Consider the following 6,277-nt stretch of genomic DNA (forward strand, 5'->3'; position numbering starts at 1 on the left):
ATCCATTTACAATGGCATTCATCACAATAGTAGCAGACTGCTTCACAAACATGAATGAATTTATTCTCACACCTATGAGATGAGGTCACATTATCATCTGAGTTTTACAGATGGGGAAACTGAAGAACAGAGAGATAAAAGTCAAAAAAGTGTCCAATAATTCTGAGAGTTCAGTTTGACATCCCAACAATCTATTTTTGAGGGTACTTAGCTTTATATACGACTTATGTTCAAAGCACATTGACTTCAGATTAAGCTGTGAGTGCTAAGCTCTTTTGCACATCAGACACCAGGTAAAACATCCAGAAAACAAAGAACACAATTAATGTTCACCTGTGAAAAAAAGTTTGGTTTGAATGACTTGCCCAAAATCACATCTCTTTGTGCAACACAGTTGCTAACACCCTACTTTATTCACTACACACCTTCCAATTTCTGCAACAAACGAGAGAGCAGTCCTACAGATTACAGCCTCCTTCACTACACACAGATCTATCCAATTCATTGAATGAAGCAGGGATCCTGTGGAAAAAAAATACTATAGAATCATAGAAACACAGGGCTTGAATGGACTTCAAGAAGTCATCAAGTCAAGCCCCCTGCGCTGATGCATGACCAAGTAAACCCTAGACCATCCTTCACGGGTGTTTAACCTATTCTTAAAAAATCACCAGTGATGGCGATTTTACAGCCTCCCTTGGAAGACTATTCCATAGCTTAACTACCCTTATAGTTCGCAAGTTTTTCCTATTATCTAACCTAAATCTCCTTTGCTTTAAACCCATTACCTCTTCAGTGGACATAGAGAACAACTGATCACAGTCCTCTTTGTAACAGTCTTTAACATATTTGAAGTATGTTATCAAGTCCCCCTCAGTCTTCTTTTCTGAAGACTAAATGTGACCAGTTTTTTTAATCTTTCATCATAGGTAAAGATTTCTAAACCTTTTATCATTTTTGTTGCTCTCCTCTGGACTCTCTCCAAATTGTCCATATATTTCATAAACTGTGGCACCCAGAACTGGGCATAGCTGAGGCCTCATCATGTAAATAAATACTGTATTGTAACGTATATGCACAAGGGGGCAATCTTAATTCTGGCATTTTTTCACTTTTGAGTGCTTGACTTTGCAACTAGGGCTGTCAATCGCAGTTAATTCAACCAATTAACACAAAACAAATTAACTAGATTTTTAAAAAGTTGCTATTAATCAGTTTTAATCGAACTGTTAAACAATAATAGAATACCAATTGCCATTTTTAATTAATATTTTGGATGTTCTTCTATATTTTCAAAATATATTAATTTCAATTACAACACAGAATACAAAGTGTACAGTGCTCACTTTATATTACAACAGTGCCATGCAAATGCATGTTCTCACTTTCAGGTGACATTGTAAATAAGAAGCCGGCAGCATTATCACTTGTAAATGTAAACAAACTTGTTTGTCTTCGCAACTGGCTGACCAAGCACTATGACTGAGTGGACTTGTAGGCTCTAAAGTTTTACATTGTTTTGTTTTTGAGTGCAGTTATGTAAAAATAATAACCCTACATTTGTAAGTAGCACTTTCATGATAAAGAGACTGCACTACGGTACTTGTATAAGGTGAATTAAAAAAACCTATTTCTTTATCTTTTTTACAGTGCAAATATTTGTAATAAAAATAAAGTGAGCACTGTACACTTTGTATTCTGTGGTGTAATTGAAATCAATATATTTGAAAAAGTAGAAATACATGCAAAAATATTTATAATATATTTAAATTGGTATTCTATTATTGTTTAACAGTCCGATTAAAACTGCGATTAATTGCAATTTTTTAAATCTCGCGATTATTTTTTAAAATTGTCTGAAAGCCCTAATATTTTTGTGTGCAATGTCTTAGGTTTTTAAAAAAGAAAAACGGAAAAAAACAAAATTCTATCAGGTGGCATAATACTGACACTGACATAGGTCATCTGCAGGGCCACACAAGCTAATGGAGAAATTGATAGAAGCAATAAGTTATCATCCTCTGTGTAGACCAGCCACTAGAGGGGGATGAGACACAATTTGCCACTTGGTTCCACAAATATTTTTTGACAGCAGAGGAATACTGAGACTCAAGAATCTAGGGTTCAATTCCACATTCTGTAGGGTAGCCTGCACTGCCCAGTGGTTTTCAAACTGTGGTCGCGGAACGTAAGGCACTGGGGTCGCGGTGGCTCTGGTCACTGCCACCAAACAGGCTGTTAAAAGTCCTGTCGGCGGTGCTGCCTGGCTAAGGCTACTCTCTAGCTGTTCTGGCACCGCACTGCACCCCGGAAGCAACCAGCAGCAGGTCCGGCTCCTAGGCGGGGGGGCCATGGGGCTCCACGACTGCCCCCCACCCAGAGCACCGGCTCCACAGTCCCATTGGCTGGGAACCGGCCAATGTGAGCTAGGGCCAGGGGGGCGGTGCCTGCGGGCGAGAGCCGTGAGGAGCCGCTTGCGCACCTCCGCCTAGGAGCTGGACCTGCTGCTGGTCGCTTCTGGGGCGCAGCGCAGCCATGGTGCCAGGACAGGCAGGGAGCCTGCCTTGGCACCCCTGTTGTGCTGCTGACCGGGAGCCGTCCGAGGTGAGCCTGCGCCCCAATCCCCTGCCCCAGCTCCTAGCTCCCCCACCCCACTCCAGAGCCCCTTCCTGCACCTCATGCCCGGCCCCATCCCAGAGCCTGCAGCCCCAGCCCAGAGCCCTGAGCCTCTCCTACACCCCAACCTCCTGCCCCAGTCCAGAGCCCCCTCCTACACTCTGAACCCTTCATTCCTGGCCCCACCCCGCAGCCCTCACCCCTGCACCCCAACCTTCTGCCCCAGCCCTGAGCCCCTCCCACACCCCAAACCCCTCATCCCCAGCTCCGTTGGGTCACAGGCATCAACAATTTTCTTCAACTGAGTCACCAGAAAAAAAGTTTGAAAACCACTGATCTAGTGGACTCTTGTGCTCCTGTTCCCCCTAAGCCTGATTCCCTTTTACCACTGTCCATTCCAGCCAGGCCCAGTCCTGTCTCTTCCAACCCACCCCAGGCTCCTCATCTCAGTCAGTCTTAGTCTGGTGTGTATGGTAGGGTTATGTAAGGGAAGAAAGGCACAGGGGGCAAGAGAAGAGGCACAGATGTTGTGGACGGAGTGTAAAATGCCTTACATTCTAAATAACTTCATGCATTTAAACGTAAAGCAGAACCATTTTGCTCCTGTACAGCCCACGTTCATTGGGCCCAGAGTTGTTCAAGGCTGACCTACAATGAATAGCAGCAGTATCACCACCACAAGCACTACCATGGTCCACAGAAGACAGCCAAGCACTCAGCACCCACCATCCTTGGCTCCCACTGGACTATCTTAAAGCACTCCGAACATCAAGTCCAGGGGTCTCTTCAGTTAAAAGGACCTTATAAAGACCCCAGTCTCCAGCAGCACCAGTCTCCAGCAGGAAGTGGTGAGATAGAAAGGAGAGAGAGAGAACCAGGCACTCCACTAACTACAATGGCTTCTACAGTGGACAGCAACCACCAACTAATACACAGGATTAACAACAGTCAGAAAGGAAAATTTTGTTCAGTTACATTGTGACAAGCCTCTACTCTAACAAAAAATACAATGGGCTTCTATATTCACATAGAGCAGACAGACCTTCAGTTTTAAAGTTCTGTCTAAAAAAATCCAAAGTAAACTTCACGGAACTCATTCATTTTACCTTGAGCACAAAGGGCTAATGCAACCCTAACCAGACTGTACCTCCAGGTAAATGTTTCTAACCTGATTTTAATAAGGCATACAAAACTTACTCACCCAGGCTGAGCAGTAATTTTGCCTGGTGAGTGGAACCAGGGAACTGCATGCTATTTCTCAGGAGGAGAGGAAAAGAGAATAGCAGCCTAAATGCCACTGCCTCTTTAACAGAATGGGACAGAGCACAACAAGAATCCCAGAGGTGAGCAGCCTGAGGCGGTAAGTAAGTTTTCAAAGGGAGGATGCTCAGAGGGCTGCTCTCCCATCTATCTTACAGCTGCTCCAAGTGGCCAGTGAATAGGAACATTTGAAGCCCTCCTTTCCACCTTCCCAGACGCTGTGGCTAATGGTCTGAAGGGTTTCTGGGGCTATCCTTTCTTCTTCTCCCTTTCTCTTTCATTCTCTCTCTGTAAAATGAATGACTACCCTAGCTCAAGTTTAAAAAAAACACACACACGAGTGTGGTCTTTCCTACTTTCATTCCTCTTCCACTAATGTACCTGACTTGTTCTCTTTCCTTCATTCAAGCCGGACCCCATATTTAGCTCCACCATAAACCATACCTCATATTTAGCTCCACCACTGCATTTTCTCCTCTCCCAGAGTAGGGAAGGGAGCAAGAAAGAGTGTGGAGCAGTGGAATGAATGAGAGTCAATCAATAAAGATGTACACTGAACTAGGGAGGAGATATAAGATGACAGTGAAAAGACAGCTTGTTGGTTTTAAAATTTGATCTCAGGGAGTCTTTGGTCTCACATAAAGAGAAAAGAAATTAAAAATGAACACTGTGTCAAACCTTAATATTTACTGTGTGAGGGAAGAAGAGGAGAGGGCAGCATAAATTAATGTATTGGGGGCGAGCTGCCACCCTGATAAGTTTGACTGTTCAAAAGCCTTTTGTTGCTTTAAAATCTCAGATAACACAGTTTGGGAGGTGTATGGCTTGAGGCACAGCTGTATTTCAGCCAGATTAGTAGGTTTAAACTTTGGGCCAGTAATGTTTGGTAATTTTTTCAAGCTTTCAAATGTACCAATAAGCCATTCCCTCTAGCACAGTGTAAAGCATCCATTACTATTCTGTGTACCTTCTTTCATTTTCTCCAGAAACAAGCAGAATTAGATGTTTCTGCCAAACATCTTCCATTTTCTAATCCTTCCCAATTTATATACCTGAGAATTTTCCCTCCTTCTTGATACTTTGTGGAAGTCAGAAGAGCTAGGATACAGTGAAGGATGTTTAGTCTGCCCTGTGTAGTGCTGCTCTCTGCTTTTCAAAGCTGCAGAGGGCAATTAATAGGACTCACATTTTTATGTTTAAAGTAAATCATTAATCCTCACAGCCCCACTGTGAGGTTGATAAGCATTATTCTCATTTATAGACAGTAGAAACAGAAGTAGGGAGGGGTTTAAGTGACTTATCCAAGGTCATATAGCAAGTCAACGTGAGAACCAAGACTCCAGCCTCGAAGTACCCCCTGCATACAAGTTCTTCAACCATACTCCACATGCAATACACTATCACCACTGGCTAAGGCACAAAAACCAACAGTAGAGAAGAAACTGGTCTGCTATTATTCTATCAACTCCTTCATCCTGAACAACAGATACTCCTATTTCTGATAGCTGCACATGTGATGCAAGTCTTGCTGCTTGAGGCTGTTGCAGTACTAACTCCTCTTGCCCAAATTTCCTCCCCAAAGCTTATCCAATTCATGTAACTTGGAGTCAGTAGTTGATGTTTGTTGGGTCAGCAAATGACATCATCATCAAATAGGTTTCAGAGTAGCAGCCGTGTTAGTTTGTATCCGCAAAAAGAAAAGGAGTACTTGTGGCACCCTACAGACTACAAATTTATTTGAGCATAAGCTTTCGTGAGCTACAGCTCACTTCATCGGATGCTTGCAGTGGAAAATACAGTGGGGAGATTTTATATACGCAGAGAACATGAAACAATGGGTATTACCATACACACTGTAATGAGAGTGATCAGGCAGGGTGAGCTATTACCAGCAGGAGACAGAAAAAAAAAAACTTTTGTAGTGATAATCAAGGTGGGCCATTTCCAGCAGTTGACAAGAACGTGTGAGGAAAAGTGGGGGTGGGGGGGATAAACATGGGGAAATAGTTTTACTTTGTGTAATGACACATCCACTCCCAGTCTTTATTCAAGCCTAAGTTAATGGTGTCCAGTTTGCAAATTAATTCCAATTCAGCAGTCTCTTGTTGGAGTCTGTTTTTGAAGTTTTTTTTGTTGAAGAATTGCCATCAGCAAACAGCGTTCCAATTTTGTAATAAGTAAGATGGCAATGGGTGGAGGAGGGTAAGCACCTTTGAGGTGGACAAAGAGGTCAAGATTTTCAAAAATGACTAATGAGCCTGGATGCCTAACATAAGGCACCTAAATGGGCAGTTTTCAGAGGGTGGGCGCTGAGCACTTTCTGAAGATCAGGCCCTTAAAGTGTTTCAAGCTGGCCACCCCAAGATTATTAGTCAATTTTTGAAAATTTAGGCAATATGTG

General features: G+C 43.0%; 1 protein-coding gene across 5 annotated transcripts in view; it reads right to left on the reverse strand.

Moving 5' to 3' along the window:
* PPP4R3A (protein phosphatase 4 regulatory subunit 3A) overlaps positions 1 to 6,277 on the reverse strand; it is a 73,202-nt gene that overhangs the window by 33,694 nt on the left and 33,231 nt on the right. The gene's annotated exons all lie outside the window — the stretch shown is intronic.

Source organism: Chelonia mydas, chromosome 6, assembly GCF_015237465.2.
Source record: "Chelonia mydas isolate rCheMyd1 chromosome 6, rCheMyd1.pri.v2, whole genome shotgun sequence".
NCBI lineage: Eukaryota > Metazoa > Chordata > Testudines > Cheloniidae > Chelonia > Chelonia mydas.